We start from the raw sequence: 13,225 nt of genomic DNA on the forward strand, positions 1-13,225 counted from the left end.
CATAATATTCCAGACAGAGTCACACTATGTTGCAATGGCTAGCCTGGAACTTGGTGGGTAGACAAGACAGGCTGTGAACTCACAGAGATCCGCCTGTCTCTGCCTCTTGAATGCTGGGATTGAAGGTGTGCACCACCATGCCTGGAACACAAAATAAAATTTTAAAATATCAGAAAAGCTACTGCTTTTAAAAAAAAAGGGGGGGGGTTCTTAAGAAAAATGGAGTGAGAACTTTATAAGGAAGAACCCAGCTCCTACCTGTGGTTATTTCCAATTTATCAGTCTACCAGTGGTATTTGGGGTGATCTGGCTTAAAATCATGCACACAGACATTCTCATCACAGGAGAAACTGGGCCTGTCTCCTCAACCCCACTACAGCTGGCAGCAAGCTCTTCTGGGAGGGATATTTTTCATTCTTCATGCTTCTTCACTTCTGTGAACATTTCAACAAGCAAGGTCAAGCCACTAGCCTCAGGATTACATTAAGGAAAGCTAAGTACCTTCAAACAATTTTGAAATTACCAAAGTTCTGAAAAATGAGTACATTTTGTCCTCTGAAGAGGGAGGAACCTGCATCTTAATCTCATGTAGTTTAAACCTTTGTCAACTTCAGAATTGAGACCCAATGTTCTAGACGATTCTATTTTGGTCAAGATGTCTGTATTTGCTAAGCACAGTAGTGCTCACCTTCAGTCTAAGCACTTGGGAGGCAGAGTCAGACAGATCTCTGTGAGTTCAAAGTCTACCTGGTCTACATCGCAAGATCCAGGCCAGCCAGGGCCCCATAATGAGACCTTGTCTCTGATAATAACAGTAATAATGATGATAATAATTAAAATCTCTGTGTTTGCCACCATCTTATTCTAAGCACACTCTCAATGGCACTGGTAATCACCTCACTATCTACCCTTGGCCACTGGCTAACCTGTAAGGTATTCAAAAACAAAGTTAAATCAAAGTGTTGTAGCAATTAAGCAAAAGATGTCAGGGTACCATTACTCCTAATTTCTTTTGCAAAAAATCATTTTTGAGGAGCATCAAGCTGAAAAGCCACACCCTGACACAACACTCGCAGTCAGACTTTGACTAAGTGATGAAAACCCATGTCTTCACTACAGGGGACCTCCGTGTCAACTCCTTTCGCTGGAAGACAATGTTCTGTGTCCGACTTGCTGGACATCTCAGGCAAGTGACATCAGGGCCTCTACCTGCTTTTCTCTGGTTCAGACACACAGGTCAAGAGGGAAGTCAACGTTAGGCTGAAATTCCTGCCCTTTACACTCTCCAGCTTGTGGACCAGCGCCAAAGGGCCCTGGGCTACAAAGTGTAAACAGATCTCTGCGGCCTCCTAATCCAGGTAATTGGTCCCAAATGCTGTTACCCCTTTCCAGATAGAGGCTTTGCTTGCTTTTTAAGGAATCTTGAACTTTTCTCAATTGGCAGAGAACAGTTTTGGAGTGTTAATTCAGTCTTTTCATCAACACTAAGGTCCCTAGAAACAGTCAGGTAGAGACACAGGAGGTGTGCGAACCTCTTTGTATAGTTCCACTTTATTTTCTTATGTTCATCCCCTCTCATTTCATCTCCCATCCCAGTGGGTGGAAGTGTGCTTAATCGACGTGAACAGTTTCGGCCGAGCTGTGCAGACCAAACACCACCTGCAAGACAGCAGGCAGATTTCCTATCGAGACCAAACTTCAGCCTAGCACAGCATTTTGCTAACAGCGTGCACGGTCATGACGTTAACCTAAACCAGTTGTTCTGTGGCATCATTTTCAGGTTGAAGTTGTGCCTCTCACGTTGTGTGAGGAAAACAGTGCGGTGTTCAGGAGAAAGACTGGGAAGGATTCTTCGGTGATTTAGGCTCTTTCTTGGAGGACAGGCCATGTAAACTCTCTGAGCCCTCTCCAAAGCAGAGATAATTGCATACACCTTGCAAATTCAATGTAACATTAAAAGAGATAAATGGTATGGGCCATAAGAGATATAAGAACACTTCATGTATTACTGTACAGTACAAAGCATTTCCTAGAGCAGATTTGGTAGACCAGCTTTGTGCTGCAATCTATGCAACACAAGGCATGAAAATTCTTTACACTGGGAAATCTTTAGCTTAGAATTCAATAGGAAAAAGCAAAAAAAAAAAAAGTGCAGCTTTCTTTGTGAGTCTTTCAAGGCAGTGCCAAAATCTCAGAGTGCCTTCAAATTCCCTTCCTTCCTTCCTTCCTTCCTTCCTTCCTTCCTTCCTTCCTTCCTTCCTTCCTTCCCTCCCTCCCTCCCTCCCCCCCCCTCCCTCCCCCCCCCTCCCTCCTCCCTCCCTCCCTCCCTCCCTCTCTCTCTCTCTCTCTCTCTCTCTCTCTCTCTCTCTCTCTCTCTCTCTCTCTCTCTCTCTCTCTCTCTTTCTCTTTTCCCCTCAGGCCTGCCTTCTTGCTTCTTCAAAATTTCCCTAGTCACATTTTTCTGCTGACTGTCTCCAGAGTGTGTAGCCAGAGTCTCTGTTAACCATTGCTCAGACAGCAACTTCTCATTCTCTTTTTTTGATCTTTGCTTCCAAGACAATATCTTGGCAAGACTTGTTCTTTAAATTCCATTCTGTCTCTCAATCCCTCCCCCCCCCCCCCCCCCCCCGCTCTCTCTCTCTCTCTCTGTGTGTGTGTGTGTACGTGTGTCATCATATATCTAGTCCAACTTGCCAGGTGGAAGATTAGAGAAGATTAGGGACTGTGGAGCCCCTTCCTTCTGACCTGAGGGACCAGAAGATGAGAGAGAAGACACACATACCTTTCTTCTGTTTTGTTTGTTTGTTTGTTTTGTTTTGTTTTCCCCAGAAAATGCTTCCTATTTTCTGTAGTTATCCAGAAATGGAAAGTTCTGTCCCATGCATAGTCTATAGCACTTCATTTCGCCAAAGACATAACTACATTTTCTCTTGACAAGCAGTCTAGCACTAGACATGTTGGACACAAGCACTGGGAGACAAAATGGAACATGCTGGATCGGGTCATCTCTATAAGGAGTGTAACCTTGAGCAACTTGCATAGCATCCCCAAAGCTTCAGCATCCTCCCATGAAGAGTGGAAATAGTAATGTTTTCCTGGCATCTGGGGTGAAAAGACAAGTTACCTTAATGAACAGTTCAGCACAGGGCCTTGGCTGATTAAGTGTCCTTGAGATGTTAGCTGATAATTTCTCATCCATGTTCTCTTTGCTGAAAACTCTTCTGTGAACTAGAAGTTTTCCTCTACCGCAGAATGATCACCTAGTATGTTCAAAGTCCTGGGTTCAAGCCCTAGTATCTCAGAAACAAAAAATGACATGTGTGTTTACCAACTCAAAGACAAGGACTTTCTCTCCTGTTGTTCCTCTTCAGCTTTTTCCACACACATCACTGGAAGTTCTGTTCATCTACCATTCTTCTCTTCATCTCCAGATGAATTTCAAGAAATGAAAAATAAGGCAAATACATTCCAAAAACATCTTCCAGTTCCATCTGGCCTAAGCTAAGTTCTATTCATCATCAGCTCTTTAACCTCAAAGTTTCATCATGAAACCAAACAGGAACTGCAGCTTACCTCAATTTCAGTGAGTCCAGGTATGGCTATTTCCAAACTTGTTTGAATTTTAATGGCACTCTTTTCCACTTTCAAATGCTGAAAGGCTAAAGATTTGTGGTTTCACATGAGCACCAACTGAGATGTGATAAGTTAGTCTGAATCTTACTTTGAGTTTATTATGTGAATGAACTCATGTTTCATGAAGCAAATCCTTATGTTTAGAGCACGCCTGCTGTTTCTACCTCTGTTGATTAAAAAATACAATAACTTAAGTAAAATGTGAGAGATGCTTTATGAAAACAAACTACAGTGTACAGAATGCTTGCATTCCTTTGTCTCAATAGTAAATCTAATATCAATTTTACTATTTGGAAAATATGTTTTATAGCATGTGTTTCAGTGGGTAACTACTGCTGCCGAATACCTCTCTTTATTTACAGTTGCATTTATTTGTCATGGCACTTCAAGTTGACTAGATGACAATTTGCATTTTACCTATTTCTCTCAACCTCTAAAATTCTGTGGCATGTCACTGCTTATCCAGGTTCTGTTAAACTGTGACTTTAAAATCAAATCTGTATAAGTTAATCTTTCTTCGTCTTTCACATCTTATTCCCTTAGAGAGCAGAAGCCCAGACTTTAAGCTAGCTAATTTCCTCCAATTATATGCTAGAGGTTTGGGAAGATTTAAAGGTAAATCTTTTATATCCAAATGATAGGTTCACCGTCCCCAATTGGTGAGCTCCTGCACATAGATGATACTGACCATTAGATTAAAAAGGACTTCTGCCTTGAAATGATGAGCAAAAGTGAGCTTGGAAAAAAAATCTACCTCTTTAGTCTATAGACAGAGAAGAAGCACACTTTCAATTTTTGTTGTATCGTAAGACAAAATAATCTTAAATAACATATGTGAAGCTTAGTACATCAAAGAGCTCTGAAAAGATTATTCCCCTAAGACTGCGAGTTTGATTCAGAAAGTTAAATGGAAGCTTTGCTGTTATATTACACTGAATAGCTATTTCTTTATTTCAGCAGACAAAGTTATTCTGGGATAATTCTTTTCTTAAGAAATGTACACTATATAAAGATCCTGGCCACCAAAATACTGCTGGTGCCTTTTCAGAAACTGACTATATTTCATACTATTTAAAAATTAAAAACTGAAAACACCAAGTCCCGGGTTCCTTCTTCTTCTGATCTATAGTCGCAAACTAATGTTCATAAAAATAAACTTTACAATGTCTTTGAGGATCCCAAAGAACTCGAGTCAAGATTTTTTTTGGCTCAAAAAGAAAGCAGTTTTGATATTCAAAAATTTGACCTCTCTTAGTCAATCCCCAGAAGGGGAAAAACATCAGCTAATCTTAGTAAGATGGTAAATTGAAAGGATTTGGTTTTCTAACTAGATCCTTGGTCAAGTTTTAAAATATGATCAAAACAGTAAAGACTGGGAAAAGACATAGAAAGTCTCAAAAATAACTCAAAATAGAAAAGTTGAGTCTCTCTTTAAGGAACTTTTCTGTGTCCAAATTAGAGGCGGACAAGGATTTTGGTGGAAAATGGCTACAGTGTTTCTTCCATCCTTTTCTCCCCACTGGCGATCAAAAGCATGCACTTAGCATGCTGACCAGGGGACCAGATCATTGAACGGCATTGTATGTCAGGTTTTTACTGGTCAAGCACTCAAGGTGTGATTCTGGAGAACAAATCCCCCTGAAAGCAGACATAGCTAACAGACACAGGCAAAAGACCCATGCAACATCCAAGCCACATGCACTACGCCACATGCACTACCACGCATGCACAAAACCGACTGGGCTCTGCTCTAGGTCCGCGATAACTCAGGCATATTGTGAGCTCTGGAAAGAATTTTAATCTACATGGTTTGAAAATCGAGGCCTTTTAAATATGCTGCATACAATGTGTGATGGTCATCGCTAAGACGCTGCTCCATTATCCTTTTCCATTTGGAATGAATGAGGCTAATTAATTTCAGGCCATACTTGATGAGGTCAGCACCATACGAGGGGTGCGTGCTAGACATTGCTAATCTCTTTCAGCTGAGAGTGATGAATTAAAGATGAAGCATGCCTTTGCAGGCCTAATTTAGAATGTATATCAAAAAACCTACAGCAAATAATACTATCCCCTACAACAAAGGAAAACTTGTTCTCTCAGGCTCCCGGACTTGTGTTGATTTTAAAGACATTACGGTCCTCTTTGGACTTCCAGCTGTGGATGGGTGAAGCATCTCTAGAAAATCAAGCCATCTCTCACACACAGCCATGGGGACAAAAGGTGGGATTAAAGGGAAGAAAGAAAGAAAATAAAAACAAAATACAACAATCAGGTTTTGATCCCCTGTGTATTAAGATTCCACCTATATATTAGACACAATCCCCCCTCCCCTTTTTTCCAGAACTACCAGACTAACAAAGATTTCAAATTAGGATACCTGTATTCAAGTCCTGGCCACCCAGCTCTCAGAGCTGGGATGTTTCAAAGCAGTGGGCTAAATGAGACAGCCTTTGTGTGTGTGTGTGTGTGTGTGTGTGTGTGTGTGTGTGTGTGTGTGTGTGTGTGTGTGTTGTTTTGTTTTGATTTTTTAAATCAGATCTCCTAATGAGGCTTATTAGGTTTTTCCATGTCTCAATTTTGAAAGCCAATAGAGATTGACCAGGTAGATAATATGATACCTTTTATTAAGCCAAGAAAGAAATTGTAATACAGATGCCTCCAGGCCAAAATGTTCTTATGAAAGTTAATGCTAAGCCAACTTCTGGAGTTGTGAAAAGGAAGGTAGTCCCTTCTGATTGCTCAAGAGAAGAAAGAATTAGTCATGATTTTTCAAAGGTGACGATTACAAGTCCCTAGGGGGAGTAAGGAAGGAGTTTCAGCCCAGAGACTGGCAAGAAAAAAAAAGTGTCTGGGCATATCTCGAATGTGAATTGCTGACAGGTAACTCGAATGCTTGGGGTTTCTAACTGGGGGCCAGGCCAGCTCCTGACTTTCGATCCCAGTAGCTCTCATTAGAACAAGCCGCTTCAAATTACGTCTAATCTACACGATGAATCAATCTTTCATCCCTTTAATTGCTTCTGAAAATATTTATATTTCTTAATAATGCACATTTTGTCTTGTAACTTCTGATTAAACCCAGACGGGCGTTCCCAAAGCAGGCAATGGCCAAGCAAAGACAATTTGGGACAGGGAAGGGAAGATTTAAAAGACAGGCTTTTCTTTCTGGGAAACTATCAAAGGAGAGCTGAAATAAATAGCGGTTGGGCAGAGTATTTTTGCAATCTAATAGAAATTAAAGATTTATTTTTGGACACAGGGTCTCACGTACCCCAGGCTGGCTTGGAGTTTGCTATACAGCTGAGGATGACCTTGAACTGCTGATCTGTCTGCCTCTACCTCCAGAGGCCTGAGATTGCAGGTGTGTAGTAACATGCCTTGCTGACAAAACATTCTTACTGTGGGATTCTTTATCAAAGTCCCAGCTATCTAGCTGGGTAGCTTTGTAAATTTCACAAGAAATGATTGTGATAGAGACTTAGAAAAAAATTCCACATTGCAATCGGTATCAACTCACACAAAGTGTCACATCAAAAAAACAAAACAACAGCCGGGCAGCGGTGGCGCACGCTTTTAGTCCCAGCACTCCAGAGGCAGAGGCAGGCGGATCTCTGTGAGTTGGAGGCCAGCCTGGTCTACAGAGTGAGTTTCAGGACAGCCGGGACTGTTTCACAGTGAAACCCTGTCTCAAACCTCGCCCCTCCAAAAACCAAAACCAAAACCAAAAAACAGCAATTGTAACGCAGAAATAAGCAGAGGACCAAAATTACTGGTTGAACAAGAAGCATGGTGGGAGATGGCATTGTCAAAGTGGTTTTGATTCATGGTTTGGGGACCAAGAGAAAAGGGATCCCACCTCACTGTTGTTGCCAGTTAGCTGAGTAAGTCCCCCATGCCTCTACAGACTTGAGTCTTCTTAATCCTAATCTGGAAAAAAAGCGGGGGTTGGGGGTGCAAAGTTTTCCTCACAATTTTAAATTATACGATGTTCTAAACAACCTTCCCTACTTCGAGTCCAGTCAGCCTACTCTAGCAGAGAGTTCAAACAACTGACATTCAAATTGTCATTTTAACATATTAAACCTGGTGCATTCAGGAGGCCCAGGGTGGAGGATCAAGAATTTGAGATCAGTCTGAACATGAAAAAATCAAGACAGACAGAGAGGAAGAGGAGAATGAGAGGGGAGGGAGGGATGGAGGGAGGGAAGGAAGGAGAAAAGGGAGGAATGGAGGAAGGAAGGAAGGAAAGAAGGGAGGGAGGCAGGAAGGACATTGTTTCTTTACCAAATGGCTACAGGCTCTTTTTGTTTATTTTCTAAACTATATGTAATATATATATATATATATATATATATATATATTATTATATATATTACATATATATTATTATTATATATATTACATATAGTTTATATATATATATATATATATATATAGTGTAACTATCTACAGAGCATATGTTCTAAACAACCTTCCTACATGAATCTTGGTTCAGCCCCATGAGGTACTGAGAGATGACTAGTCCATGCTCTCTAGAGGCAAAGAAAATAAAATAATTTCTTGTAGTGCTGAGCCATCTTATTGACAGTTTCTAGAAGGGGGAAGTTAACACTCTTGCCTAGCCGTGAATGTGTCTTGTAGCCATTGTTTCTTGGTTCTGGTCCTCATTCTCTGGAGTGAGAAAAGTATCCCCAAACATCATAGTTTGGTACATTGAATCTAATCATCCCATTTTTGAGAGGAGGAAAATAAAGGCCAGTGGAATGGAGGTCATATACTTCGTAACTGGCAAAACCAGGATTTACAGCCAGGATTCATGGCTAGGCAGTGAAGCTCAGTGGTACATGGCTTTCTCTGCATATGTGAGGCCCTAGGATTTGACTACAAGCATTGCAAATTGCATAAATAAATAATAAGGAAATGCAAAGAGACCAACCCATGAACTATTCTGCACTGCCTCAGAATCTGAAATTTTTTCATATTCAGAAAATAACTGAGATGTCTAGGACCTACCTAGTGCAATTCAAATTTTTTTTTTGCAATTAAAAACTGGGACCTAGAGTAAACTACCATCATCATTGGCTTTGCATTCAAAATTCCTTAGTGTCCCCAATTGCTCACCAATGTGAGGTTTAGACAAGTCCCTAAAATCTAGAAACCTTGTTTTGTTTTCTTTGGTTATTGAAACAATACCAGGAGCTATTGAAGAGAGTTGTGCAGAGCTTACATAGCACGTTAGTGCTATGTTCTGGTATATATTAGATGTTAGTTGCAATTAACATTGTCACCATTTTTATTCTGCATTTACATAATAACTCCGAGTAAAAGAAAAAATCCCCAAAGAAAGCTAAAGGACATAGTAACGTGGTTTCCAGTTGTAACTATGTTTCTATCGGCTCCCTGACTTCAGACAACCCAGCCTCGGTTTACTCATCAGCAAAATGGAAATTCAAAAAAATCTGCCTGAACAGAATTTCGGTAGAAATCAAAGGAATCCTGCACGTGAAGTCACTCTGTAAATAGCAAAGACACTACAAAATACAACAGGTGGTGATGTTATTAAAACATAATGAATCCAAGGTTGGAAAGACACTAGATGCTCAGAGTTGGTTAATAAATAATAAAAGGAGATAATGACTTTGTCTTGCTTCTCAAATAAATCACCTTGAAAATGAGATATGAAGGCTGGGCGTGGTGGTTCAGGCCTTTAATCACAGCGTTGGAGGGAGAGGGACAGGAGGCTCTCTGAGTTCCAGGCCGTCCAGGACTCCATAGTGACAGAGGTGGGGGAACTGAGTTTAGCTCAATCATAGACTACGTGTCTGGTCCAACAGAGGTCTCAACACATCCCCAGAATGAGCTACATGCAGCATCATGAAGACATTAAAAACTGCACGTGGCTGCCTTTCTCCACCATCCATTTAATTTTGTTCTTCTGTTATCTACCTAAACTCAAAATTCTCATACCTTTATATTACCAGAGAGCATTATAGAACTGTGAGGTCACAAAGTTAAGATAGCAAATCCACTCTCTTTTTTGCTTTTCTATTAAGGGAGTGGAGAATCTAAAAGGGAAAATGAACACATTTGCTGAAATATTAAATGATGACTTCCAAGAAGCCTTCATACTCATTAAAAATACTGTCAAACTTCACAGTCTGACCAGCTGTCCATTTGTGTGTGAACTTTAAAAAGATATTCATTACTGAGCTATAATTCAGCATAAGCCGAAGAAGCATCTCTGGCCGGGGGATTGTTTTGTGAGTGGGATTATTAAGGAGTTGGGGCCTAAAGGTATATGTCTATTTTAAAAAGAAATTTTCTGATTGCAGATAACTTCTCAATTTGATTTAGTGTCGAACGATAGTGATGGGGTTGATAAGTGAGCATTCATCGGTAATTCATCTTGGGCTGGTGGAAAGTTACAGCCAAGCAGTGCTTTCCCAACAGTGACAAGGCCTATTAATCTTCTTCAGACACATTTCAATAGGTGTTCCCATCTGTGGCCGACATCTAAACGCTCCGGCATCACTGGCGACTCGAAGACACCTTCATTTCAAGTTACACTAGTGAAAATGTGATACTAGATTGTACTCTATTTTTTAACCTAATTCTCTCTCTCCGTTCAATTAGCTTTTCTTGCCTGGATTTTCTGCTCATGTGTAACACCATTTCCCAGGGAGAGCTCTCCAAGATTTTGTTTTCTCAGAGATACACAGTCTCTCCCCCGAGGTTAGCAACCAACAACTTTTTTTTTTTTTTTTACGAATTAAAATGGCATAGATTCAGTTCTGACAGGCATCGATTGGCCTCTGATTGTGTCTGTCCTTACAAAGTGGAAGCTACACAAATAGAGAGCGGCTGGGCTGTGCATTGAGAGGGCTGGGAGAAAGGGGGAAGGCTATACAATCTATTTGTATTCAGATTTCAAATGCAATTTATTATTCTGAACTATGATGCTAAATGTTCATGGAGGGGGTGGTCCTGGAATGAGGAGAGACCGTTAGGAAAAGAGAGTGGGAACAGTCGTGTTTACCCAAGATGTTCAGTACTTAGACTGGAACCCCTCTCCTATCTTTCGGAGTCTGCTGAGAAATCACTTTGGGGTACACTGTTTCCCTTGCATTGCCTTTATTCTTCCTGCAGCATCCTCCAGTTAGCTGTAAGTTTAGTGTAGGTGAGAAGAGGTGTGTGTGGGGGAGGCGGTGCTTGATTTTGGATGGCCCCTAAGTGCTTTCTAGTGACACTTTCTACTTCATAATAGGTCTGGTCTCACAGTGTAAGTGAATTTGAATGGCATTGTTTTTTCTTGTGCACTTTAGAAATCCTTCAAAAAAAATGAAAACTGTATATATTTTCATTTTTGGAAAGGTTAGATACATCTGCATAATAGATGGAATTTTTTTAGCATCACTGAAGAATGTGGTCATATGAACTCAGGAGATGTGTGGATACAGGTGCAAACATGCGTGGTGCCTTGGGTTGCTTGCATGTGTGCATGTGTGCATATGTGAAATACACATTCTACACAGTCTCCACTCCCTTCATACAAACTCTTTTCTGCAATGAGCATGTAAGGTTGCTAGAGATCTCAATCACCTCATCGTAGGTGGTGAGTTTAAATGTGTTATACTAATAACTTGTCCAAGAGAAATTAAATCCTTATATGTCAAAAGCACTCTGCACTGGATTATCTACAAGACACATACTTATTGAGTAAATGTTGGGACCAATTTCATTTTAATGTGACTGACTGTATGTTTCAGAGATAAAAAGACTCAAACCTATAACTGTGTTGCAACAGTACACCCGACTTGTCTATTTCCATTACTGTCTCTCAACTTAAAATATGGAAAGACTCTCTCTCTCTCTCTCTCTCTCTCTCTCTCTCTCTCTCTCTCTCTCTCTCTCTCTCTGTCTCGTTGTTGTTCTGAAGAGCAAGGGGGAGAGATAGAAAACGCCTGGCATTCAGCCTAAAGAGAAATCATTGAAACAAATTAATCCTATGCCGTTTAAATTGACATGGTAATCCATCATCAGAGGAGCCAAACTCTGAAAGCAATCTCGGGTCTGCCCCGTTCTTTCCCTGGCCCTGGAGGCACAAAGACAGATAGTAAAAGAAAGGGGAGGGGGGTAGTCATAAAAGTTAGCAATGCTTCAGAAAAAAAAAAATAAATTGGTTCTATCAGCTTCTGCTGTCCTGCCTCTTTAAGCCTCCTTTGGAAACTTTCAGCAGTTACTTTCCCTCTAAGTTTGCCTTTAGGTGACGGGTCCCTGTTTCCTCCTCCTCCACCAGGCTGTTGGGTTCCTAACTCAGGCTGACCCTTGCCTGGTCCCCTTGAAAAGCTAGGCAACTGACAGTACTGAAAGTGACCAGTGTTGGGGGCCACTCTGGGAGGTAGGTGGGAAGCAGGTTTTGTCTGTGGCTTGGGGTTTGAAGAGGTAAAGAATGGAAGAGAATCTTTTTTTTTGCCCCCCTCCCACTGTAGTGTCCGTCTCACATTGGTGAAAAAGATGATACAGTAATTTGAAAAAGAAAACGTTTCTGACATCACTAAAACAGAGAGTCACGCCATCCTGCCCTGCCACTTGTCACTTTTTTTTTTAAGAGATTTAGTTTTCAAAGCTCCCTTCATTTCAGAAAAGCCTATGATGGCGTGTTGTTAAAATTTGATTTTAAAGTCACAGATTATATAAGCCAGGAGTGTTCCATATTAGTCGGTAGATGAGATTAAACAAAACCTTATTATTAAGAATTTAACTGTAAAAACAATGTACCTGTATTTCCAAGACATTGAATGCTAAGGGTTATTGTTTGTTTATTTGGGGAGGGGTTTTCTTTAGCTAGCATAAGTAGTATTGTTTTGTTTGTTTGTTTGTTTGTTTGTTTGTTTGTTGTTTGTTTGTTTGAAGGAAGGAGATGGGGGAACTATAAACTGTTCATTCCTGACTGGACATACAAATCTGAACAGAAATCTAAATAGTATTTAATAATGTTTTTTAGCTCTATAAGCAAGACAGTTGGAAACATTTTTAATTGCAAACATTTGCCCTGTTAACGGTGAGACAGTAACTGAAAATGGAGACTGTCCACTTTACAGTCAGAGGCTGTAGGGCAGAAGGACATAAACCTAACCCACGGTCTAAGAGATGCCCTGTTTTAATTTATCTAGGATAGAATTGCTTCTAATTTATTAGGAAAACTTTTCTGTGTTGCTGAAACTTCAAAGTAAACATCTTGTCCATCAGTTAGAAATTTTATTCGCTGATTTTTAAGGGGCAAGATAATTCTGACCCAAGATCTTTCAAGTACATAAGCATAAGAGACATTTCCAGAGTAAATATGGGGAGTCAAAGGCTTTCCTACTGCGTGTTCGTCCACATCATATCAGTGTCGGTTTTAAGAGTTGTTAAGAAAGAAGTAAGGGGTGGAGAGACGGCTCCATTGTTAAGAGCACTTGCTGCTCTTGCAGAGGGCCAGAGTTTGATTCCCAGCACCCATGTTGGGCTGCTCACAACCTCTTGTAATTCTAGTTCCAGCGTGTCCCTGCACACATGTGCACATAAATACAAAAAAAAAATTGCAGAT

General features: G+C 40.6%; 1 long non-coding RNA gene across 4 annotated transcripts in view; it reads right to left on the reverse strand.

Moving 5' to 3' along the window:
* The window catches only part of LOC128093947 (uncharacterized), a 48,509-nt gene that overhangs the window by 25,305 nt on the left and 9,979 nt on the right, over nt 1-13,225 (reverse strand). For 3 of the 4 annotated variants that reach the window (XR_008212804.1, XR_008212806.1, XR_008212803.1), the window contains exons 2-4: nt 3,125-3,290; nt 259-434; nt 84-141 (exon numbers count right to left, since the gene is read on the reverse strand). This is a non-coding gene — a long non-coding RNA (uncharacterized LOC128093947). The remainder of the gene's footprint in view (nt 1-83; nt 142-258; nt 435-3,124; nt 3,291-13,225) is intronic. The other variant, XR_008212805.1, reaches the window with a different exon arrangement.

This window comes from Peromyscus californicus, unplaced genomic scaffold (genome assembly GCF_007827085.1).
Source record: "Peromyscus californicus insignis strain IS unplaced genomic scaffold, ASM782708v3 Scaffold_4__1_contigs__length_199733344, whole genome shotgun sequence".
Lineage (NCBI taxonomy): Eukaryota > Metazoa > Chordata > Mammalia > Rodentia > Cricetidae > Peromyscus > Peromyscus californicus.